At 47.7% G+C, this 25,952-nt stretch overlaps 1 protein-coding gene across 6 annotated transcripts in view; it reads left to right on the plus strand.

Annotated features, from left to right (window-relative positions):
* Window positions 1-25,952, plus strand: part of LOC134352884 (sodium/hydrogen exchanger 2-like) — a 426,743-nt gene that overhangs the window by 168,430 nt on the left and 232,361 nt on the right. The gene's annotated exons all lie outside the window — the stretch shown is intronic.

A 25,952-nucleotide genomic window follows, 5' to 3' on the forward strand; every position in this document is an offset into this window, starting at 1 on the left:
GGGGTTGTAGATTCACACGGATTGACAGAGGCTGCAGTAGGTTGCAGTTATAGACGGATCGACAGAGGCTGTAAAGGGTTGTAGATTCAGACGGACCGACAGTGGCTGTAAAGTGTTGTAGATTAAGATGGATCGACAGAGGCTTTAAAGGGATGTAGATTCAGACAGATCGACAGAGTCTGTAAAGGGTTGTAGATTCAGACGGATCGACAGAGTCTGTTAGGGGTTGTAGATTCAGACGGCTCGACAGAGTCTGTAAGGGTTGCAGATTCAGATGGATCGACAGAGTCTGTAAGGGTTGTAGATTCAGACGAATCGACAGAGGTTGTAAAGGGTTGTAGTTTCAGACGAATCGACAGAGGCTGTAAGGGGTTGTAGATTCACACGGATTGGCAGAGGCTGCAGTAGGTTGCAGTTGTAGACGGATCGACAGAGGCTGTAAAGGGTTGTAGATTGAGATGGATCGACAGAGGCTGTAAAGGGATGTAGATTCAGACAGATCGACAGAGTATGTAAAGGTATGTAGATTCAGACAGATCGACCGAGGCTGTAAGGGGTTGTGGATTCAGACAGATCGACCGAGGCTGTAAAGGGTTGTAGATTCAGACGGATCGACAGAGTCTGTAAGGGTTGCAGATTCAGATGGATCGACAGAAGCTGTAAGGGTTGTAGATTCAGACGAATCGACAGAGGTTGTAAAGGGTTGTAGTTTCAGACGAATCGACAGAGGCTGTAAGGGGTTGTAGATTCACACGGATTGACAGAGGCTGCAGTAGGTTGCAGTTATAGACGGATCGACAGAGGCTGTAAAGGGTTGTAGATTGAGATGGATCGACAGAGGCTGTAAAGGGATGTAGATTCAGACAGATCGACAGAGTATGTAAAGGTATGTAGATTCAGACAGATCGACCGAGGCTGTAAGGGGTTGTGGATTCAGACAGATCGACAGAGGCTGTAAAGGGTTGTAGATTCAGACGGATCGACAGAGTCTCTAAGGGGTTGTAGATTCAGATGGATCGACAGAGGCTATAAAGTGTTGCAGATTCAAACGGATCGACAGAGGCTGTAAAGGGTTGTAGATTCAGACAGATCGACAGAGGTTGTAAAGGGTTGTAGTTTCAGACGGATCGACAGAGGCTGTAAAGGGTTGTAGATTCAGACGGAGCGACAGATGCTGTAAAGGGTTGTAGATTCTGACGGATCGACAGAGACTGTAAAGGGCTGTGGATTTAGAGGGATCGACAGAGGCTGTAAAGGGTAGTAGGTTCGGATGGATCGACAGAGGCTGTAAGGTGTTGTAGATACCGACGGATCGACAGAGGCTGTAAAGGGTTGTAGACTCAGACGGACCGACAGTGGCTGTAAAGTGGTTGTAGATTGAGCTGGATCGACAGAGGCTGTAAAGGGATGTAGATTCAGACAGATCGACAGAGTATGTAAAGGTATGTAGATTCAGACAGATCGACAGAGGCTGTAAGGGGTAGTAGATTCAGACAGATCTACAGAGGCTGTAAAGGGTTGTAGATTCAGACGGATCGACAGAGTCTGTAAGGGGTTGTAGATTCAGACAGCTCGACAGAGTCTGTAAGGGTTGCAGATTCAGATGGATCGACAGAAGCTGTAACGGTTGTAGATTTAGACGGATCGACAGAGGTTGTAAAGGGTTGTAGTTTCAGACGGATCGACAGAGGCTGTAAGGGGTTGTAGATTCAGACAGATCGACAGAGGCTGTATAGGGTTGTAGATTCAGACGGATCGACAGAGTCTCTAAAGGGTTGTAGATTCAGATGGATCGACAGAGGTTATAAAGTGTTGCAGATTCAGACAGATCGACAGAAGCTGTAAGGGGTTGTAGATTCAGACAGATCGACAGAGGCTGTATAGGGTTGTTGATTCAGACGGATCCACAGAGGCTGTAAAGGGTTGTAGATTCAGACGGAGCGACAGATGCTTTAAAGGGTTGTAGATTCTGATGGATCAACAGAGGCTTCAGGGTTTTAGATTCAGACGGATCGACAGAGGCTGTAAGGGGTTGTAGATTGAGACAGATCGACAGGGGCTGTAAGGGGCTGTAGATTCAGATGGATCAACAGGGCCTGCAGGGGTTTGTTGATTCAGACGGATCGACAGAGTCTGTAAAGGGTTGCAGATTCAAAGGGATCGACAGAGGCTGTAACGGTTGTAGAGTCAGACAGATCGACAGAGTCTGTAAAGGGTTGTAGATTCAGACGGATCGACGGAGGTTGTAAAGGGTTGTAGATTCAGACGGATCGACAGAGTCTGTAAGGGGTTGTAGATTCAGACGGATCGAAAGAGTCTGTCAGGGGTTGTAGATTCACACGGATTGACAGAGGCTGCAGTAGGTTGCAGTTATAGACGGATCGACAGAGGCTGTAAAGGGTTGTAGATTCAGACGGACCGACAGTGGCTGTAAAGTGTTGTAGATTAAGATGGATCGACAGAGGCTGTAAAGGGATGTAGATTCAGACAGATCGACAGAGTCTGTAAAGGGTTGTAGATTCAGACGGATCGACAGAGTCTGTTAGGGGTTGTAGATTCAGACGGCTCGACAGAGTCTGTAAGGGTTGCAGATTCAGATGGATCGACAGAGTCTGTAAGGGTTGTAGATTCAGACGAATCGACAGAGGTTGTAAAGGGTTGTAGTTTCAGACGAATCGACAGAGGCTGTAAGGGGTTGTAGATTCACACGGATTGGCAGAGGCTGCAGTAGGTTGCAGTTGTAGACGGATCGACAGAGGCTGTAAAGGGTTGTAGATTGAGATGGATCGACAGAGGCTGTAAAGGGATGTAGATTCAGACAGATCGACAGAGTATGTAAAGGTATGTAGATTCAGACAGATCGACCGAGGCTGTAAGGGGTTGTGGATTCAGACAGATCGACCGAGGCTGTAAAGGGTTGTAGATTCAGACGGATCGACAGAGTCTGTAAGGGTTGCAGATTCAGATGGATCGACAGAAGCTGTAAGGGTTGTAGATTCAGACGAATCGACAGAGGTTGTAAAGGGTTGTAGTTTCAGACGAATCGACAGAGGCTGTAAGGGGTTGTAGATTCACACGGATTGACAGAGGCTGCAGTAGGTTGCAGTTATAGACGGATCGACAGAGGCTGTAAAGGGTTGTAGATTGAGATGGATCGACAGAGGCTGTAAAGGGATGTAGATTCAGACAGATCGACAGAGTATGTAAAGGTATGTAGATTCAGACAGATCGACCGAGGCTGTAAGGGGTTGTGGATTCAGACAGATCGACAGAGGCTGTAAAGGGTTGTAGATTCAGACGGATCGACAGAGTCTCTAAGGGGTTGTAGATTCAGATGGATCGACAGAGGCTATAAAGTGTTGCAGATTCAAACGGATCGACAGAGGCTGTAAAGGGTTGTAGATTCAGACAGATCGACAGAGGTTGTAAAGGGTTGTAGTTTCAGACGGATCGACAGGAGGCTGTAAAGGGTTGTAGATTCAGACGGAGCGACAGATGCTGTAAAGGGTTGTAGATTCTGACGGATCGACAGAGACTGTAAAGGGCTGTGGATTTAGAGGGATCGACAGAGGCTGTAAAGGGTAGTAGGTTCGGATGGATCGACAGAGGCTGTAAGGTGTTGTAGATACCGACGGATCGACAGAGGCTGTAAAGGGTTGTAGACTCAGACGGACCGACAGTGGCTGTAAAGTGGTTGTAGATTGAGCTGGATCGACAGAGGCTGTAAAGGGATGTAGATTCAGACAGATCGACAGAGTATGTAAAGGTATGTAGATTCAGACAGATCGACAGAGGCTGTAAGGGGTAGTAGATTCAGACAGATCTACAGAGGCTGTAAAGGGTTGTAGATTCAGATGGATCGACAGAGTCTGTAAGGGGTTGTAGATTCAGACGGCTCGACAGAGTCTGTAAGGGTTGCAGATTCAGATGGATCGACAGAAGCTGTAACGGTTGTAGATTTAGACGGATCGACAGAGGTTGTAAAGGGTTGTAGTTTCAGACGGATCGACAGAGGCTGTAAGGGGTTGTAGATTCAGACAGATCGACAGAGGCTGTATAGGGTTGTAGATTCAGACGGATCGACAGAGTCTCTAAAGGGTTGTAGATTCAGATGGATCGACAGAGGTTATAAAGTGTTGCAGATTCAGACAGATCGACAGAAGCTGTAAGGGGTTGTAGATTCAGACAGATCGACAGAGGCTGTATAGGGTTGTTGATTCAGACGGATCCACAGAGGCTGTAAAGGGTTGTAGATTCAGACGGAGCGACAGATGCTTTAAAGGGTTGTAGATTCTGATGGATCAACAGAGGCTTCAGGGTTTTAGATTCAGACGGATCGACAGAGGCTGTAAGGGGTTGTAGATTGAGACAGATCGACAGGGGCTGTAAGGGGCTGTAGATTCAGATGGATCAACAGGGCCTGCAGGGGTTTGTTGATTCAGACGGATCGACAGAGTCTGTAAAGGGTTGCAGATTCAAAGGGATCGACAGAGGCTGTAACGGTTGTAGAGTCAGACAGATCGACAGAGTCTGTAAAGGGTTGTAGATTCAGACGGATCGACGGAGGTTGTAAAGGGTTGTAGATTCAGACGGATCGACAGAGTCTGTAAGGGGTTGTAGATTCAGACGGATCGAAAGAGTCTGTCAGGGTTGCAAATTCAGATGGATCGACAGAAGCTGTAAGGGTTGTAGATTCAGACGGATCGACGGAGGTTGTAAAGGGTTGTAGATTCAGACGGATCCACAGAGGCTGTAAGGGGTTGTAGATTCACACTGATTGACAGAGGCTGCAGTAGGTTGTAGTTATAGACGGATCGACAGAGACTGTAAAGGTTTGTCGATTCAGACGGACCTACAGTGGCTGTAAAGTGTTGTAGATTGAGATGGATCGACAGAGGCTGTAAAGGCTTGTAGATTCAGGCGGATCAACAGGGGCTGTAAAGGTTTGTAGACTGAGACGGATCGTCAGAGGCTGAAAAGGGTTGTAGATTCAGACTGATCGACAGACTCTTTAAGGGGATGTAGATTGAGACAGATCAACAGAGGGTGTAAGGTGTTGTAGATTCAGATGGATAGACAGATGCTGTAAGTGGTTGCAGATTCTGACAGATCAATAGAGGCTGTAAAGGCTTGTAGATTCAGACGGATCGTCAGAGGCTGTAAAGGGTTGTAGATTCAGTCAGATTGACAGAGGCTGTAAGGGGGTGTAGATTCAGACGGATCGACAGAGGCTTTAAGGGGTTGTCGATTCAGACGGGTCTACAGAGGCTGTAACAGTTTGTAGATTCGGATATATCGACAGAGTCTGTAAGGGGTTGTAAATTCAGACGGAACGACAAGGCTGTAAAGGGTTGTAGATTCAGGCGGATCGACAGAGGCTGTAAAGGGTTGTAGATTCAGGCGATCGACAGAGGCTGTAAGGGGTTGTAGATTCAGACAGATCGACAGAGGCTGTAAAGGGTTGTAGATTCAGACGGATCGACAGAGTCTGTAAGGGGTTGTAGATTCAGACGGCTCGACAGAGTCTGTAAGGGTTGCAGATTCAGATGGATCGACAGAAGCTGTAAGGGTTGTAGTTTCAGACGGATCGACAGAGGCTGTAGGGGGTTGTAGATTCGCACGGATTGACAGAGGCTGCAGTAGGTTGCAGTTATAGACGGATCAGCAGAGGCTGTAAAGGGTTGTAGATTCAGACAGACCGACAGTGGCTGTAAAGTGTTGTAGATTGAGATGGATCGACAGAGGCTGTAAAGGGATGTAGATTCAGACAGATCGACAGAGTATGTAAAGGTATGTAGATTCAGACAGATCGACAGAGGCTGTAAGGGGTAGTAGATTCAGACAGATCTACAGAGGCTGTAAAGGGTTGTAGATTCAGACGGATCGACAGAGTCTGTAAGGGGTTGTAGATTCAGACGGCTCGACAGAGTCTGTAAGGGTTGCAGATTCAGATGGATCGACAGAAGCTGTAACGGTTGTAGATTTAGACGGATCGACAGAGGTTGTAAAGGGTTGTAGTTTCAGACGGATCGACAGAGGCTGTAAGGGGTTGTAGATTCAGACAGATCGACAGAGGCTGTATAGGGTTGTAGATTCAGACGGATCGACAGAGTCTCTAAAGGGTTGTAGATTCAGATGGATCGACAGAGGTTATAAAGTGTTGCAGATTCAGACAGATCGACAGAAGCTGTAAGGGGTTGTAGATTCAGACAGATCGACAGAGGCTGTATAGGGTTGTTGATTCAGACGGATCCACAGAGGCTGTAAAGGGTTGTAGATTCAGACGGAGCGACAGATGCTTTAAAGGGTTGTAGATTCTGATGGATCAACAGTGGCTTAAGGGTTTTAGATTCAGACGGATCGACAGAGGCTGTAAGGGGTTGTAGATTGAGACAGATCGACAGGGGCTGTAAGGGGCTGTAGATTCAGATGGATCAACAGGGCCTGCAGGGGTTTGTTGATTCAGACGGATCGACAGAGTCTGTAAAGGGTTGCAGATTCAAAGGGATCGACAGAGGCTGTAACGGTTGTAGAGTCAGACAGATCGACAGAGTCTGTAAAGGGTTGTAGATTCAGACGGATCGACGGAGGTTGTAAAGGGTTGTAGATTCAGACGGATCGACAGAGTCTGTAAGGGGTTGTAGATTCAGACGGATCGAAAGAGTCTGTCAGGGGTTGTAGATTCACACGGATTGACAGAGGCTGCAGTAGGTTGCAGTTATAGACGGATCGACAGAGGCTGTAAAGGGTTGTAGATTCAGACGGACCGACAGTGGCTGTAAAGTGTTGTAGATTAAGATGGATCGACAGAGGCTTTAAAGGGATGTAGATTCAGACAGATCGACAGAGTCTGTAAAGGGTTGTAGATTCAGACGGATCGACAGAGTCTGTTAGGGGTTGTAGATTCAGACGGCTCGACAGAGTCTGTAAGGGTTGCAGATTCAGATGGATCGACAGAGTCTGTAAGGGTTGTAGATTCAGACGAATCGACAGAGGTTGTAAAGGGTTGTAGTTTCAGACGAATCGACAGAGGCTGTAAGGGGTTGTAGATTCACACGGATTGGCAGAGGCTGCAGTAGGTTGCAGTTGTAGACGGATCGACAGAGGCTGTAAAGGGTTGTAGATTGAGATGGATCGACAGAGGCTGTAAAGGGATGTAGATTCAGACAGATCGACAGAGTATGTAAAGGTATGTAGATTCAGACAGATCGACCGAGGCTGTAAGGGGTTGTGGATTCAGACAGATCGACCGAGGCTGTAAAGGGTTGTAGATTCAGACGGATCGACAGAGTCTGTAAGGGTTGCAGATTCAGATGGATCGACAGAAGCTGTAAGGGTTGTAGATTCAGACGAATCGACAGAGGTTGTAAAGGGTTGTAGTTTCAGACGAATCGACAGAGGCTGTAAGGGGTTGTAGATTCACACGGATTGACAGAGGCTGCAGTAGGTTGCAGTTATAGACGGATCGACAGAGGCTGTAAAGGGTTGTAGATTGAGATGGATCGACAGAGGCTGTAAAGGGATGTAGATTCAGACAGATCGACAGAGTATGTAAAGGTATGTAGATTCAGACAGATCGACCGAGGCTGTAAGGGGTTGTGGATTCAGACAGATCGACAGAGGCTGTAAAGGGTTGTAGATTCAGACGGATCGACAGAGTCTCTAAGGGGTTGTAGATTCAGATGGATCGACAGAGGCTATAAAGTGTTGCAGATTCAAACGGATCGACAGAGGCTGTAAAGGGTTGTAGATTCAGACAGATCGACAGAGGTTGTAAAGGGTTGTAGTTTCAGACGGATCGACAGAGGCTGTAAAGGGTTGTAGATTCAGACGGAGCGACAGATGCTGTAAAGGGTTGTAGATTCTGACGGATCGACAGAGACTGTAAAGGGCTGTGGATTTAGAGGGATCGACAGAGGCTGTAAAGGGTAGTAGGTTCGGATGGATCGACAGAGGCTGTAAGGTGTTGTAGATACCGACGGATCGACAGAGGCTGTAAAGGGTTGTAGACTCAGACGGACCGACAGTGGCTGTAAAGTGGTTGTAGATTGAGCTGGATCGACAGAGGCTGTAAAGGGATGTAGATTCAGACAGATCGACAGAGTATGTAAAGGTATGTAGATTCAGACAGATCGACAGAGGCTGTAAGGGGTAGTAGATTCAGACAGATCTACAGAGGCTGTAAAGGGTTGTAGATTCAGACGGATCGACAGAGTCTGTAAGGGGTTGTAGATTCAGACAGCTCGACAGAGTCTGTAAGGGTTGCAGATTCAGATGGATCGACAGAAGCTGTAACGGTTGTAGATTTAGACGGATCGACAGAGGTTGTAAAGGGTTGTAGTTTCAGACGGATCGACAGAGGCTGTAAGGGGTTGTAGATTCAGACAGATCGACAGAGGCTGTATAGGGTTGTAGATTCAGACGGATCGACAGAGTCTCTAAAGGGTTGTAGATTCAGATGGATCGACAGAGGTTATAAAGTGTTGCAGATTCAGACAGATCGACAGAAGCTGTAAGGGGTTGTAGATTCAGACAGATCGACAGAGGCTGTATAGGGTTGTTGATTCAGACGGATCCACAGAGGCTGTAAAGGGTTGTAGATTCAGACGGAGCGACAGATGCTTTAAAGGGTTGTAGATTCTGATGGATCAACAGAGGCTTCAGGGTTTTAGATTCAGACGGATCGACAGAGGCTGTAAGGGGTTGTAGATTGAGACAGATCGACAGGGGCTGTAAGGGGCTGTAGATTCAGATGGATCAACAGGGCCTGCAGGGGTTTGTTGATTCAGACGGATCGACAGAGTCTGTAAAGGGTTGCAGATTCAAAGGGATCGACAGAGGCTGTAACGGTTGTAGAGTCAGACAGATCGACAGAGTCTGTAAAGGGTTGTAGATTCAGACGGATCGACGGAGGTTGTAAAGGGTTGTAGATTCAGACGGATCGACAGAGTCTGTAAGGGGTTGTAGATTCAGACGGATCGAAAGAGTCTGTCAGGGGTTGTAGATTCACACGGATTGACAGAGGCTGCAGTAGGTTGCAGTTATAGACGGATCGACAGAGGCTGTAAAGGGTTGTAGATTCAGACGGACCGACAGTGGCTGTAAAGTGTTGTAGATTAAGATGGATCGACAGAGGCTGTAAAGGGATGTAGATTCAGACAGATCGACAGAGTCTGTAAAGGGTTGTAGATTCAGACGGATCGACAGAGTCTGTTAGGGGTTGTAGATTCAGACGGCTCGACAGAGTCTGTAAGGGTTGCAGATTCAGATGGATCGACAGAGTCTGTAAGGGTTGTAGATTCAGACGAATCGACAGAGGTTGTAAAGGGTTGTAGTTTCAGACGAATCGACAGAGGCTGTAAGGGGTTGTAGATTCACACGGATTGGCAGAGGCTGCAGTAGGTTGCAGTTGTAGACGGATCGACAGAGGCTGTAAAGGGTTGTAGATTGAGATGGATCGACAGAGGCTGTAAAGGGATGTAGATTCAGACAGATCGACAGAGTATGTAAAGGTATGTAGATTCAGACAGATCGACCGAGGCTGTAAGGGGTTGTGGATTCAGACAGATCGACCGAGGCTGTAAAGGGTTGTAGATTCAGACGGATCGACAGAGTCTGTAAGGGTTGCAGATTCAGATGGATCGACAGAAGCTGTAAGGGTTGTAGATTCAGACGAATCGACAGAGGTTGTAAAGGGTTGTAGTTTCAGACGAATCGACAGAGGCTGTAAGGGGTTGTAGATTCACACGGATTGACAGAGGCTGCAGTAGGTTGCAGTTATAGACGGATCGACAGAGGCTGTAAAGGGTTGTAGATTGAGATGGATCGACAGAGGCTGTAAAGGGATGTAGATTCAGACAGATCGACAGAGTATGTAAAGGTATGTAGATTCAGACAGATCGACCGAGGCTGTAAGGGGTTGTGGATTCAGACAGATCGACAGAGGCTGTAAAGGGTTGTAGATTCAGACGGATCGACAGAGTCTCTAAGGGGTTGTAGATTCAGATGGATCGACAGAGGCTATAAAGTGTTGCAGATTCAAACGGATCGACAGAGGCTGTAAAGGGTTGTAGATTCAGACAGATCGACAGAGGTTGTAAAGGGTTGTAGTTTCAGACGGATCGACAGAGGCTGTAAAGGGTTGTAGATTCAGGCGGAGCGACAGATGCTGTAAAGGGTTGTAGATTCTGACGGATCGACAGAGACTGTAAAGGGCTGTGGATTTAGAGGGATCGACAGAGGCTGTAAAGGGTAGTAGGTTCGGATGGATCGACAGAGGCTGTAAGGTGTTGTAGATACCGACGGATCGACAGAGGCTGTAAAGGGTTGTAGACTCAGACGGACCGACAGTGGCTGTAAAGTGGTTGTAGATTGAGCTGGATCGACAGAGGCTGTAAAGGGATGTAGATTCAGACAGATCGACAGAGTATGTAAAGGTATGTAGATTCAGACAGATCGACAGAGGCTGTAAGGGGTAGTAGATTCAGACAGATCTACAGAGGCTGTAAAGGGTTGTAGATTCAGATGGATCGACAGAGTCTGTAAGGGGTTGTAGATTCAGACGGCTCGACAGAGTCTGTAAGGGTTGCAGATTCAGATGGATCGACAGAAGCTGTAACGGTTGTAGATTTAGACGGATCGACAGAGGTTGTAAAGGGTTGTAGTTTCAGACGGATCGACAGAGGCTGTAAGGGGTTGTAGATTCAGACAGATCGACAGAGGCTGTATAGGGTTGTAGATTCAGACGGATCGACAGAGTCTCTAAAGGGTTGTAGATTCAGATGGATCGACAGAGGTTATAAAGTGTTGCAGATTCAGACAGATCGACAGAAGCTGTAAGGGGTTGTAGATTCAGACAGATCGACAGAGGCTGTATAGGGTTGTTGATTCAGACGGATCCACAGAGGCTGTAAAGGGTTGTAGATTCAGACGGAGCGACAGATGCTTTAAAGGGTTGTAGATTCTGATGGATCAACAGAGGCTTCAGGGTTTTAGATTCAGACGGATCGACAGAGGCTGTAAGGGGTTGTAGATTGAGACAGATCGACAGGGGCTGTAAGGGGCTGTAGATTCAGATGGATCAACAGGGCCTGCAGGGGTTTGTTGATTCAGACGGATCGACAGAGTCTGTAAAGGGTTGCAGATTCAAAGGGATCGACAGAGGCTGTAACGGTTGTAGAGTCAGACAGATCGACAGAGTCTGTAAAGGGTTGTAGATTCAGACGGATCGACGGAGGTTGTAAAGGGTTGTAGATTCAGACGGATCGACAGAGTCTGTAAGGGGTTGTAGATTCAGACGGATCGAAAGAGTCTGTCAGGGTTGCAAATTCAGATGGATCGACAGAAGCTGTAAGGGTTGTAGATTCAGACGGATCGACGGAGGTTGTAAAGGGTTGTAGATTCAGACGGATCCACAGAGGCTGTAAGGGGTTGTAGATTCACACTGATTGACAGAGGCTGCAGTAGGTTGTAGTTATAGACGGATCGACAGAGACTGTAAAGGTTTGTCGATTCAGACGGACCTACAGTGGCTGTAAAGTGTTGTAGATTGAGATGGATCGACAGAGGCTGTAAAGGCTTGTAGATTCAGGCGGATCAACAGGGGCTGTAAAGGTTTGTAGACTGAGACGGATCGTCAGAGGCTGAAAAGGGTTGTAGATTCAGACTGATCGACAGACTCTTTAAGGGGATGTAGATTGAGACAGATCAACAGAGGGTGTAAGGTGTTGTAGATTCAGATGGATAGACAGATGCTGTAAGTGGTTGCAGATTCTGACAGATCAATAGAGGCTGTAAAGGCTTGTAGATTCAGACGGATCGTCAGAGGCTGTAAAGGGTTGTAGATTCAGTCAGATTGACAGAGGCTGTAAGGGGGTGTAGATTCAGACGGATCGACAGAGGCTTTAAGGGGTTGTCGATTCAGACGGGTCTACAGAGGCTGTAACAGTTTGTAGATTCGGATATATCGACAGAGTCTGTAAGGGGTTGTAAATTCAGACGGAACGACAAGGCTGTAAAGGGTTGTAGATTCAGGCGGATCGACAGAGGCTGTAAAGGGTTGTAGATTCAGGCGATCGACAGAGGCTGTAAGGGGTTGTAGATTCAGACAGATCGACAGAGGCTGTAAAGGGTTGTAGATTCAGACGGATCGACAGAGTCTGTAAGGGGTTGTAGATTCAGACGGCTCGACAGAGTCTGTAAGGGTTGCAGATTCAGATGGATCGACAGAAGCTGTAAGGGTTGTAGTTTCAGACGGATCGACAGAGGCTGTAGGGGGTTGTAGATTCGCACGGATTGACAGAGGCTGCAGTAGGTTGCAGTTATAGACGGATCAGCAGAGGCTGTAAAGGGTTGTAGATTCAGACAGACCGACAGTGGCTGTAAAGTGTTGTAGATTGAGATGGATCGACAGAGGCTGTAAAGGGATGTAGATTCAGACAGATCGACAGAGTATGTAAAGGTATGTAGATTCAGACAGATCGACAGAGGCTGTAAGGAGTTGTAGATTCAGACAGATCGACAGAGGCTGTAAAGGGTTGTAGATTCAGACGGATCGACAGAGGCTATAAAGTGTTGCAGATTCAGACGGCTCGACAGAGTCTGTAAGGGTTGCAGATTCAAATGGATCGACAGAAGCTGTAAGGGTTGTAGCTTCAGACGGATCGACTGAGGTTGTAAAGGGTTGTAGTTTCAGACGGATCAACAGAGGCTGTAAGGGGTTGTAGATTCACACGGATCGACAGAGGCTGTAAAGGGTTGTAGATTCAGACGGAGCGACAGATGCTGTAAAGGGTTGTAGATTCTGACGGATCGACAGAGACTGTAAAGGGCTGTGGATTTAAAGGGATCGACAGAGGCTGTAAAGGGTAGTAGGTTCTGACGGATCGACAGAGGCTGTAAGGTGTTGTAGATACCGACGGATCGACAGAGTCTGTAAAGGGTTGTAGACTCAGACGGACCGACAGTGGCTGTAAAGGTGTTGTAGATTGAGATGGATCGACAAAGGCTGTAAAGGGATGTAGATTCAGACAGATCGACAGAGGCTGTAAGGGGTTGTAGATTCAGACAGATCGACAGAGGCTGTATAGGGTTGTAGATTCAGACGGATCGACAGAGTCTCTAAAGGGTTGTAGATTCAGATGGATCGACAGAGGTTATAAAGTGTTGCAGATTCAGACAGATCGACAGAAGCTGTAAGGGGTTGTAGATTCAGACAGATCGACAGAGGCTGTATAGGGTTGTTGATTCAGACGGATCCACAGAGGCTGTAAAGGGTTGTAGATTCAGACGGAGCGACAGATGCTTTAAAGGGTTGTAGATTCTGATGGATCAACAGAGGCTTCAGGGTTTTAGATTCAGACGGATCGACAGAGGCTGTAAGGGGTTGTAGATTGAGACAGATCGACAGGGGCTGTAAGGGGCTGTAGATTCAGATGGATCAACAGGGCCTGCAGGGGTTTGTTGATTCAGACGGATCGACAGAGTCTGTAAAGGGTTGCAGATTCAAAGGGATCGACAGAGGCTGTAACGGTTGTAGAGTCAGACAGATCGACAGAGTCTGTAAAGGGTTGTAGATTCAGACGGATCGACGGAGGTTGTAAAGGGTTGTAGATTCAGACGGATCGACAGAGTCTGTAAGGGGTTGTAGATTCAGACGGATCGAAAGAGTCTGTCAGGGTTGCAAATTCAGATGGATCGACAGAAGCTGTAAGGGTTGTAGATTCAGACGGATCGACGGAGGTTGTAAAGGGTTGTAGATTCAGACGGATCCACAGAGGCTGTAAGGGGTTGTAGCTTCACACTGATTGACAGAGGCTGCAGTAGGTTGTAGTTATAGACGGATCGACAGAGACTGTAAAGGTTTGTCGATTCAGACGGACCTACAGTGGCTGTAAAGTGTTGTAGATTGAGATGGATCGACAGAGGCTGTAAAGGCTTGTAGATTCAGGCGGATCAACAGGGGCTGTAAAGGTTTGTAGACTGAGACGGATCGTCAGAGGCTGAAAAGGGTTGTAGATTCAGACTGATCGACAGACTCTTTAAGGGGATGTAGATTGAGACAGATCAACAGAGGGTGTAAGGTGTTGTAGATTCAGATGGATAGACAGATGCTGTAAGTGGTTGCAGATTCTGACAGATCAATAGAGGCTGTAAAGGCTTGTAGATTCAGACGGATCGTCAGAGGCTGTAAAGGGTTGTAGATTCAGTCAGATTGACAGAGGCTGTAAGGGGGTGTAGATTCAGACGGATCGACAGAGGCTTTAAGGGGTTGTCGATTCAGACGGGTCTACAGAGGCTGTAACAGTTTGTAGATTCGGATATATCGACAGAGTCTGTAAGGGGTTGTAAATTCAGACGGAACGACAAGGCTGTAAAGGGTTGTAGATTCAGGCGGATCGACAGAGGCTGTAAAGGGTTGTAGATTCAGGCGATCGACAGAGGCTGTAAGGGGTTGTAGATTCAGACAGATCGACAGAGGCTGTAAAGGGTTGTAGATTCAGACGGATCGACAGAGTCTGTAAGGGGTTGTAGATTCAGACGGCTCGACAGAGTCTGTAAGGGTTGCAGATTCAGATGGATCGACAGAAGCTGTAAGGGTTGTAGTTTCAGACGGATCGACAGAGGCTGTAGGGGGTTGTAGATTCGCACGGATTGACAGAGGCTGCAGTAGGTTGCAGTTATAGACGGATCAGCAGAGGCTGTAAAGGGTTGTAGATTCAGACAGACCGACAGTGGCTGTAAAGTGTTGTAGATTGAGATGGATCGACAGAGGCTGTAAAGGGATGTAGATTCAGACAGATCGACAGAGTATGTAAAGGTATGTAGATTCAGACAGATCGACAGAGGCTGTAAGGAGTTGTAGATTCAGACAGATCGACAGAGGCTGTAAAGGGTTGTAGATTCAGACGGATCGACAGAGGCTATAAAGTGTTGCAGATTCAGACGGCTCGACAGAGTCTGTAAGGGTTGCAGATTCAAATGGATCGACAGAAGCTGTAAGGGTTGTAGCTTCAGACGGATCGACTGAGGTTGTAAAGGGTTGTAGTTTCAGACGGATCAACAGAGGCTGTAAGGGGTTGTAGATTCACACGGATCGACAGAGGCTGTAAAGGGTTGTAGATTCAGACGGAGCGACAGATGCTGTAAAGGGTTGTAGATTCTGACGGATCGACAGAGACTGTAAAGGGCTGTGGATTTAAAGGGATCGACAGAGGCTGTAAAGGGTAGTAGGTTCTGACGGATCGACAGAGGCTGTAAGGTGTTGTAGATACCGACGGATCGACAGAGTCTGTAAAGGGTTGTAGACTCAGACGGACCGACAGTGGCTGTAAAGGTGTTGTAGATTGAGATGGATCGACAAAGGCTGTAAAGGGATGTAGATTCAGACAGATCGACAGAGGCTGTAAGGGGTTGTAGATTCAGACAGATCGACAGAGGCTGTAAAGGGTTGTAGATTCAGACGGATCGACAGAGTCTGTAAGGGGTTGTAGATTCAGACGGTTCGACAGAGTCTGTAAGGGTTGCAGATTCAGATGGATCGACAGAAACTGTAAGGGTTGTAGAGTCAGACAGATCGACAGAGGTTGTAAAGGGTTGTAGTTTCAGACGGATCGACAGAGGCTGTAAGGGGTTGTAGATTCACACGGATTGACAGAGGCTGCAGTAGGTTGCAGTTATAGACGGATCGACAGAGGCTGTAAAGGGTTGTAGATTCAGACGGACCGACAGTGGCTGTAAAGTGTTGTAGATTGAGATGGATCGACAGAGGCTGTAAAGGGATGTAGATTCAGACAGATCGACAGAGTCTGTAAAGGGTTGTAGATTCAGACGGATCGACAGAGTTTGTTAGGGGTTGTAGATTCAGACGGCTCGACAGAGTCTGTAAGGGTTGCAGATTCAGATGGATCGACAGAGTCTGTAAGGGTTGTAGATTCAGACGAATCGACAGAGGTTGTAAAGGGTTGTAGTTTCAGACGAATCGACAGAGGCTGTAAGGGGTTGTAGATTCACACGGATTGACAGAGGCTGCAGTAGGTTGCAGTTGTAGACGGATCGACAGAGGCTGTAAAGGGTTGTAGATTGAGATGGATCGACAGAGGCTGTAAAGGGATGTAGATTCAGACAGATCGACAGAGTATGTAAAGGTATGTAGATTCAGACAGATCGACCGAGGCTGTAAGGGGTTGTGGATTCAGACAGATCGACCGAGGCTGTAAAGGGTTGTAGATTCAGACGGATCGACAGAGTCTGTAAGGGTTGCAGATTCAGATGGATCGACAGAAGCTGTAAGGGTTGTAGATTCAGACGAATCGACAGAGGTTGTAAAGGGTAGTAGGTTCAGATGGATCGACAGAGGCTGTAAGGTGTTGTAGATACCGACGGATCGACAGAGGCTGTAAAGGGTTGTAGACTCAGACGGACCGACAGTGGCTGTAAAGTGGTTGTAGATTGAGCTGGATCGACAGAGGCTGTAAAGGGATGTAGATTCAGACAGATCGACAGAGTATGTAAAGGTATGTAGATTCAGACAGATCGACAGAGGCTGTAAGGGGTAGTAGATTCAGACAGATCTACAGAGGCTGTAAAGGGTTGTAGATTCAGACGTATCGACAGAGTCTGTAAGGGGTTGTAGATTCAGACGGCTCGACAGAGTCTGTAAGGGTTGCAGATTCAGATGGATCAACAGAAGCTGTAACGGTTGTAGATTTAGACGGATCGACAGAGGTTGTAAAGGGTTGTAGTTTCAGACGGATCGACAGAGGCTGTAAGGTGTTGTAGATTCAGACAGATCGACAGAGGCTGTAAAGGGTTGTAGATTCAGACGGATCGACAGAGGCTGTAAAGGGTTGTCGACTCAGACGGACCGACAATGGCTGTAAAGTGGTTGTAGATTGAGATGGATCGACAGAGGCTGTAAAGGGATGTAGATTCAGACTGATCGACAGAGGCTGTAAAGGGTTGTAGATTCAGACGGATCGACAGAGTCTGTAAGGGTTGTAGATTCAGACGGATCGACAGAGGCTATAAAGGGTTGCAGATTCAGATGGATCGACAGAAGCTGTAAGGGTTGTAGATTCAGACGGATCGACAGAAGCTGTAAAGGGTTGTAGATTCAGACAGATCGACAGAGGTTGTAAAGGGTTGTAGTTTCAGACGGATCGACAGAGGCTGTAAAGGGTTGTAGATTCAGACGGAGCGACAGATGCTGTAAAGGGTTGTAGATTCTGACGGATCGACAGAGACTGTAAAGGGCTGTGGATTTAGAGGGATCGACAGAGGCTGTAAAGGGTAGTAGGTTCGGATGGATCGACAGAGGCTGTAAGGTGTTGTAGATACCGACGGATCGACAGAGGCTGTAAAGGGTTGTAGACTCAGACGGACCGACAGTGGCTGTAAAGTGGTTGTAGATTGAGCTGGATCGACAGAGGCTGTAAAGGGATGTAGATTCAGACAGATCGACAGAGTATGTAAAGGTATGTAGATTCAGACAGATCGACAGAGGCTGTAAGGGGTAGTAGATTCAGACAGATCTACAGAGGCTGTAAAGGGTTGTAGATTCAGACGGATCGACAGAGTCTGTAAGGGGTTGTAGATTCAGACGGCTCGACAGAGTCTGTAAGGGTTGCAGATTCAGATGGATCAACAGAAGCTGTAACGGTTGTAGATTTAGACGGATCGACAGAGGTTGTAAAGGGTTGTAGTTTCAGACGGATCGACAGAGGCTGTAAGGTGTTGTAGATTCAGACAGATCGACAGAGGCTGTAAAGGGTTGTAGATTCAGACGGATCGACAGAGGCTGTAAAGGGTTGTCGACTCAGACGGACCGACAGTGGCTGTAAAGTGGTTGTAGATTGAGATGGATCGACAGAGGCTGTAAAGGGATGTAGATTCAGACAGATCGACAGAGGCTGTAATGGGTTGTAGATTCAGACGGATCGACAGAGGCTGTAAAGGGTTGTCGACTCAGACGGACCGACAGTGGCTGTAAAGTGGTTGTAGATTGAGATGGATCGACAGAGGCTGTAAAGGGATGTAGATTCAGACTGATCGACAGAGGCTGCAGTAGGTTGTAGATTCAGATGGATCGACAGAGGCTGTAAAGAGTTGTAGATTCAGACTGATCGACAGAGGCTGCAGTAGGTTGTAGATTCAGACGGATTGACAGAGGCTGCAGTAGGTTGTAGATTCAGAGAGCTCCATCACAGGTTTACCCTCCCCACCATCGTGGGCAACTGCAACAGGCAGTGCCTCAAGGAGGCAGCACCCATCACTGAGCACCCACACCACCCAGGACGTGCCCTATTGTAGTTACCATCAAGGAAGTGGTGCAAGTAACAACCCATTTCACCTCATCTGCAGCAGTGAGAATAAACCTGATTCTGATCGTGAAGCACTGAACAGAAAATATTTTCAACATTTCAGAAGCATTTTCAAGTTAGAAAAGGGAATTATGCAAACTCAATGCGATTGTGAAATATTTATTCAGTTATTGGGTATTTAAGTAGCTAACTTTGAGTTAAGTTGTATAGGATAAATGTGAAATAGACATTTAACGAAAGGATGGACTAGAAAATTATTTCTTCTACCCAGCACCATCTGCCTAATCACACAAATTTTGATTTCCCTGTAATCCAAAAATCTGATTGTTTCAAGATTGATTGTACTGAATTATCTAACTGCTGCAGATTACAATAATTCAGATGAAATTCTTCCTTATTTAAAATAGCCACCCTCTCTTCCTGAGGTGGTGTGCCCTACACTAAACCACTTCTCAGCATCTATATCGTTTCATCAGAGCCCGGTTAATTCTTCAAAACTTCAGAAAGGACAAACTTATTCTGATTTACTTTTCTTTAAGACAACTCCTTCATTCCAGAAATCAATTAAATTAAGTTTACCTGAGCCCCTCTAAGGCAGGTAGACCCTGTTTTAAATAACAAGGCTAAATTGTAGGCAGACAACTGGACAGTTTGGCAACAATTGGCATCATTTCAGTTAATCTCCTTAATACTTGCCTGTTCACTTTGTATATTTCTTTCAGATTTTTTCTAAGCACAGATATTTAATCACCTTCATTAAAATAATGTTTTGTTTTGTTATTCCTCTTACCAAGTGTATAATTTCCTCACATTATTTTTCCTTTGCCTTCTTTTCATCCGCTGTTTCATTCTCTCTTCATCCTATTAAAAATATTTTGTGTCTTTATGCCTTGTGGACATGTGTGATAGAAACATTTCCATAAGTTACACTTAATTCCTTCACTGTGGCCTGAATGTGACTCGTTGGGGCCTGTTACTAATCTCTGTGGCATCCCACTATTTAAACTGTTAATTTAAGACAACGAGATATAGTAGCAGAATTAGGCCAGTTGACCCATTAAGTCTGTGCTACTATTCAATCAGAACCGATTTTTCTTCTACCCCATCCTCCTGACTTCTCCCCATAACTGCTAAACCCCTCACCATCAATCATTGTAAATGACTGTGTCTCCATGGGATTCAACAGCAACACATTGAAGTGATTCACCACCATGTGACTGAATGACATTCTGCAGTGAGAGATCCGACTGCACTGTGCCCGGTGTCAGTGAGGGTACGAATGAATGAATGTTGCTCCGCTGAGTTTGGTCCTTGCTTGACAAAGGCAGGTCTGACATTCCACTCATCATCCCCATAGATGATAATATTCTCCCATCATTGTGGAAGCAATCATTTCCAGGATGTGAGGGCTGAGCATGCTGGACTGTCCTCATAGCTTGGAAACATTTATGCTTTCAGCTCGGAAGGACTGGCCACACCAAGTGGCTAATTCATTTCTTTTTTGAAAAGACTGTGAGAACTGGTTCCCTGTCACAATGTGTCTTCTATCCTGTATGAATCTTAGAGTTTAAGAACAACATTGTTGGTGCTCCCTTTAACCAGCTGACTCAAGGGAAACGGATCTTGTATTTGGGAAAATTACCCAAACTCCAGCATGTCTGCTGTATCCTACACAGTTTTTGTCAGGAAGTGTAGAGGAGGCTTGGACCAAAAGCAGAACATCTGAGACAATTTAGTGGTGAGAGATAACTTTCACAATAAACTGCAAAATAATAAGCCACAAGGGGCCAAAAAACTGGAGAGAACAGGTACTAAATACAATAGGCAACAAGGTAACTGAAGGCTAGGAGCAACTTGTTCAGGCTGGCTGGTATGACGGGTGAACAAGGATTGTGGATGGGAGCTGGGTTTAAATAGGCTGCAGATGATGAGTTGGAAATGAGTGGCAGGTGATTCCTGTTAGGTGGGTGGAGAGTGAGAGGAACCTACCTGTGTAGACCTGACAGTAACTCCCCACCCTGTGACCCAGGGTGATCCAGAGGGTCTGGTGGAACTCCTTGATCAGTGATGGATCCAAGATGACACTGGATGGCACCCAAGACCTCTCCTTCAGTACCTTTCTTAGTCAACCTGATACTGCACAGTTCAGCATTGTGATGTGAATCAATAACCAGCAAATATTATACATTGGACCACCTTCCAGGAGGTCCTGGAGGTTCAGGTTTGATGGCTGGAGGTCCATGGACAATGGGCTTGAGTCAGGACATATGGAAGGTAGGTGTGATCCTGAGGGATGGTGACAACTAGAGATGGTAAGTGACTGGACTGAGGCAATGGGTGATCTTGAAGGCACCAAGGAACTGGGTGACAGCTTATGGGAGTCAGTGCCCAGGGGTAGATTTCAAGGTGGACAGTCAGTCCAGGTGGCAATAGGCACTATTGTCAGCAAGGATACCCCTCTGTGACCTTGTCCAAGTTGTTTAGCAGTGGCAAACCAGGCTCCAGCGGATAGAACCTCCACTGTTGGCTCCTGCATGGGGAACAACAGAGGTTATTCGCCATGAAGCACTTGCAGTTGTGACATACCCATGGCAGAGGAAGTGTTTAGGCTAAGGAACAGTTCATCCCAGAGCCAATATTTCTCTCATGTGGAAGTGTTTGTGCTGGTGAAGGGTTGCAGCAACCTCTCCACTTGCTGACTGGCTCTTCCATAGTGAATGTTTGTCTGTGGATGATAGCCAGAGGACAGACTCACTGAGGTGCAGAGGACAGAGAGAAGGCTCAGCTGAAGCGAGAGACAAACTGTGGGCCCTGGCCTGACACAGTGTCCTGAGGGCAACCGTGGAAGGGAAGTACATGCTGGAGAACCCGATCCGTCATTTCAGCAGCTGACAGAAGTTTGGGGAGGGTAATGAAGTGGGCCACCTTGGAGAACCAGCCCACCACTGTCATGATCACTGTGGTCCCATCGGAAAGAGGCAAACCCCTGATGAAATCCTTAGCGAAGTGGGACCATAGGCATTAAGGGACTGGTAATGGCTGCAGGAGCCCTGGGGGCCACTGTTGGAGGAACTGGATTAGACTCAGTAAGGGCAGGCAGCATCAAACTGAAATGCATTTGCAATCATGGTGGGCTACTAGAACTGGCGTCACAGAATATGCAGAGTCCATTGTGCACTTGGATTGTGGGGAGTGGACCCACTGGTGTGTCTCAGAGTGCATGGCCACTGTCATGTGAAGGCGATTGTCAGGCATGTTTGCCAGAGCAGGCTTGAGCTGTTTCTCAAGGTCCCAGATGTTCGGAGCAAGGATCTGAGAGGATGGAGTGATGAGCTGAGGTTGATCTCCATTTCAACTAGGTCAAACTGTCGTGACAGGGCATCTGCCTCAACGTTCTTGGACCCGGCTCATAAGGAGATGGTGAAGATGAATTGTTTGAGGAAGAGCCCAGGGATCACGATGTGGGCCGAGTTGGCAGGTTTGTTGTTTGGATATCGGGTTCTCATGGTCAATCCAGATCAGGAAAGGCCCATCAGCCAACACCTCCATTCCTACAAGGCCCTTTTAATGGTAAGTGGTTCTCTGTCTCCTTCTCCATAATGGCTTTGTATAGTGTTGAACTTGCATGAGAAGATGGCACAAGGTGTGTCTTCCCATCCAGTCCTCGCTGGAAAAGGATGGCCCCAGCACCCAAGTGAGATGCATAAACCTTTACCACAAAGGGTCCAGGGGATCATATGGGAGCAGTAATGAAGCTTCTCTGGAGCTGCTGGAAAGTGTTTCGAAAGCAGCAGTCTAGGTTTTCTGTGAGGTAAGTGATTTGGTGGTGGGGGGGTGAGAGGAATGGCGATCTGGCGGAAGTTCCTATTAAAATGGCATTTGGAGAAGCTCAAGAACTGCTGTAGCTATTTGAGGGAGCCAGGTCAGGGCTGTTCACTGACAGTGCCAGTTTCTCTGGCGCAATGGTTATGCTGAAAAGGACAGAGCCCAGGAAGGAAATGACTGAGGAGCTGAAATGACAGTTCTCTAACCTGAGGTAGAGCTGGCTTTCAAGATGCTGAAGGACTGAACGAAATGTGACAGATGTGGTCTTGTGGGTCCTTGGAGAAGATGAGGATGTCATTGAGGTAGATGAAAACATACCTGTGGAGAATGTCTCAGAGGACCTCATTGATAAAGGCTTGGAAAACAGCTGGACTGTTGGAAAATTCAAAAGAAATGGCCAGATATTCACAGTACCCAGTAAGAATAGTGAACGCGATCTTCCACTCATGCCCTGGTGGCTGTGGATCAGGTTGTATGTGCTCTGTAAATCTAGTCTGATGAAGATCTGGGCTCTGTGCAGTGTTTTGAATGTGCGGTCCATCAAGGGGAGAGGGTAGCAGTTCATACAGCTGATTGTTGAGTCAGAGCGACAGAGATCCCCATTTTCCTTGACAAAGAAGAATCCCGCACCAGCCGGGGACTGGGATGGTCAGATGAAGTCACTTCGGCAATGCGGTGTCGCAGGAGGGCAGAGGGAGAACAGACAATCTCACGGAGGGTTGGTGCCCGGGAAGAGGGCTGCGGCCTGTGACGGAGGGTTGTTGCCCGGGAAGAGGGCTGCGGCCTGTGACGGAGGGTTGGTGCCCGGGAAGAGGGCTGCGGCCTGTGACGGAGGGTTGGTGCCCGGGAAGAGGGGTGCGGCCTTGACGGAGGGTTGGTGCCCGGGAAGAGGGCTGCGGTCTGTGACGGAGGGTTGGTGCCCGGGAAGAGGGCTGCGGCCTGTGACGGAGGGTTGGTGCCCGGGAAGAGGGCTGCGGCCTGTGACGGAGGGTTGGTGCCCGGGAAGAGGGCTGCGGCCTGTGACGGAGGGTTGGTGCCCGGGAAGAGGGCTGCGGCCTGTGACGGAGGGTTGGTGCCCGGGAAGAGGGCTGCGGCCTGTGACGGAGGATTGGTGCCCGGGAAGAGGGCTGCGGCCTGTGACGGAGGATTGGTGCCCGGGAAGAGGTCTGCGGCCTGTGACGGAGGGTTGGTGCCCAGGAAGAGGGCTGCGGCCTGTGACGGAGGGTTGGTGCCTGGGAAGAGAGCTGCGGTCTCTGAGGTGGCAGGATGCTGGCTTCCATCTTATCGAATGTTTGGGCTGAATTGTGATATTCCTATCAAGAGTTTGGCGAGGTTGAAGGTTTCCTCTGCTTCCACAGACTTACAAGGTGAAGTCAACTGAGATTGCAGGCAGGTGGGTCCCCAATTCAGCAGATAATCAGATGAAATAAGGGTCATGAGTGAAGAGCCAGGATGGGAGGAGTGTTGGGTAAGTTAATAAGGAGGAATTTGATGGACTTGCTTTCCTTCTCGTACTCATGTGCACAGGGTGTGTGTGTGTGTGTGTGTGTGTGTGTGTGTGTGTGTGTGTGTGATCTGACCATCACAGGACATGGTCAAGTCATAGTCATACTTTATTGATCCCTGGGGAAATTGGTTTTCGTTACAGTTGCACCATAAATAATAAATAGTAATAGAACCATAAATAGTTAAATAGTAATATGTAAATTATGCCAGTAAATTATGAAATAAGTCTAGGACCAGCCTATCGGCTCAGGGTGTCTGACCCTCCAAGGGAGGAGTTGTAAAGTTTGATGGCCACAGGCAGGAATGACTTCCTATGATGCTCTGTGTTGCATCTCGGTGGAATGAGTCTCTGGCTGAATGTACTCCTGTGCCCACCCAATACATTATGTAGTGGATGGGAGGCATTGACCAAGATGGCATGCAACTTATACAGCATCCTTTTTTCAGACACCACCGTCAGAGAGTCCAGTTCCATCCCCGCAACATCACTGGCCTTACGAATGAGTTTGTTGACTCTGTTGGTGTCTGCTACCCTCAGCCTGCTGCCCCAGCACACAACAGCAAACATGATAGCACTGGCCACCACAGACTCGTAGAACATCCTCAGCATCTTCTGGCAGATGTTAAAGGACATCAGTCTCCTCAGGAAATAGAGATGGCTCTGACCCTTCTTGTAGACAGCCTCAGTGTTCTTTGACCAGTCCAGTTTATTGTCAATTCGCATCCTCAGGTATTTGTAATCCTCCACCATGTCCACACTGACCCCCTGGATGGAAACAGGGGTCACTGGTACCTTAGCTCTCCTCAGGTCTACCACCAGCTCCTTAGTCTTTTTTACATTAAGCTGCAGATAATTCTGCTCACACCATGTGGCAAAGTTTCCTACCGTAGCCCTGTACTCAGCCTCATCTCCCTTGCTGATGCATCCAACTATGGCAGAGTCATCAGAAAACTTCTGAAGATGACAAGACTCTGTGCAGTAGTTGAAGTCCGAGGTGTAAATGGTGAAGAGAAAGGGAGACAAGACAGTCCCCTGTGGAGCCCCAGTGCTGCTGATCACTCTGTCAGACATACAGTGTTGCAAGCACACATACTGTGGTCTGCCAGTCAGGTAATCAAGAATCCATGACACCAGGAAAGCATCCACCTGCATTGCTGTCAGCTTCTCCCCCAGCAGAGCAGGGCAGATGGTGTTGAACGCACTGGAGAAGTCAAAAAACATGACCCTCACAGTGCTCACTGGCTTTTCCAGGTGGGTGTAGACAGGGTTCAGCAGGTAGACGATGGCATCCTCAATTCCTAGTCGGGGCTGGTAGGCGAACTGGAGGGGATCTAAGTGTGGCCTGACCATAGGCCAGAGCAGCTCCAGAACAAGTCTCTCCAGGGTCTTCATGATGTGGGAGGTCTGTAGTCATTGAGGCCGCTGAGGTGCAGCGTCTTCGGCACAGGGACGAGGCAGGACGTCTTCCACAGCACAGGGACCCTCCGGAGACTCAGGCTCAGGTTGAATACATGGCGAAGTACTCCACAAGCTGAGGGGCACAGGCTTTGAGCACCCTGGTACTGACACCCTGGTCAATGGCCGTGATGCAGAAAGGCTGAGAGATTGGTTTGGTTGGGAGTCCAAGCTGTGCACATAGAGTCTTGTCCAGAAAGTTGCCAGCTGTACTGGAATCCACCAGAGCATCCGGTGCTTCTGGAGCAGTTGGGGTGTGGAGGAGGACAGAGAGAGTGAGTCAAGCTTTGGTGCTGGAACGAGGGGTCAGGGACAGTTTCACAGGTAGAAGCCCCTCGTGTCTTCCTGGTGGTGCCACCTACTGGATGCAGTGAGCATTTGACGTGTGGGTGATTGGCCGCTCCACAGTAAGCACACAAGTTTTATTTCTCCACTGACAACCACGCTCCGGGGAAAGGAGCTCTCCTTAACACAATGGGTTCTGGTGACATAGCTCATGAGGATCCTGCAGCCTGAAATGATTCTGGGAATGGAACTGAGGTTCTGGAGTGTTATTCCGTAAAACGCTTCACAGTGCAGAGGGCCAGGGTGATGAGGCTTGCATGGGGATCTAAAGAATTTGCTACCTCAGGAATTATCTTAATTGCATTAAAAGCTTGCTTATGCATTCCTCTGAGATATCCCTAGAGAGAACTATGGCCAGAGTTTAGACTTTGGGACATGGGGTCTAAATTTTTGTAATTTTTAGCAGTGACAGGAAAGAAGTGCAAGTTTTCTTCAGTTCTTGGGTAACATTGGTATCTTTCCACCTGTCCAGTGCCATCTATTTCGGTCCTGGTAATACT

Source organism: Mobula hypostoma, chromosome 10 (assembly GCF_963921235.1).
Source record: "Mobula hypostoma chromosome 10, sMobHyp1.1, whole genome shotgun sequence".
In the NCBI taxonomy this organism is placed as follows: domain Eukaryota; kingdom Metazoa; phylum Chordata; class Chondrichthyes; order Myliobatiformes; family Myliobatidae; genus Mobula; species Mobula hypostoma.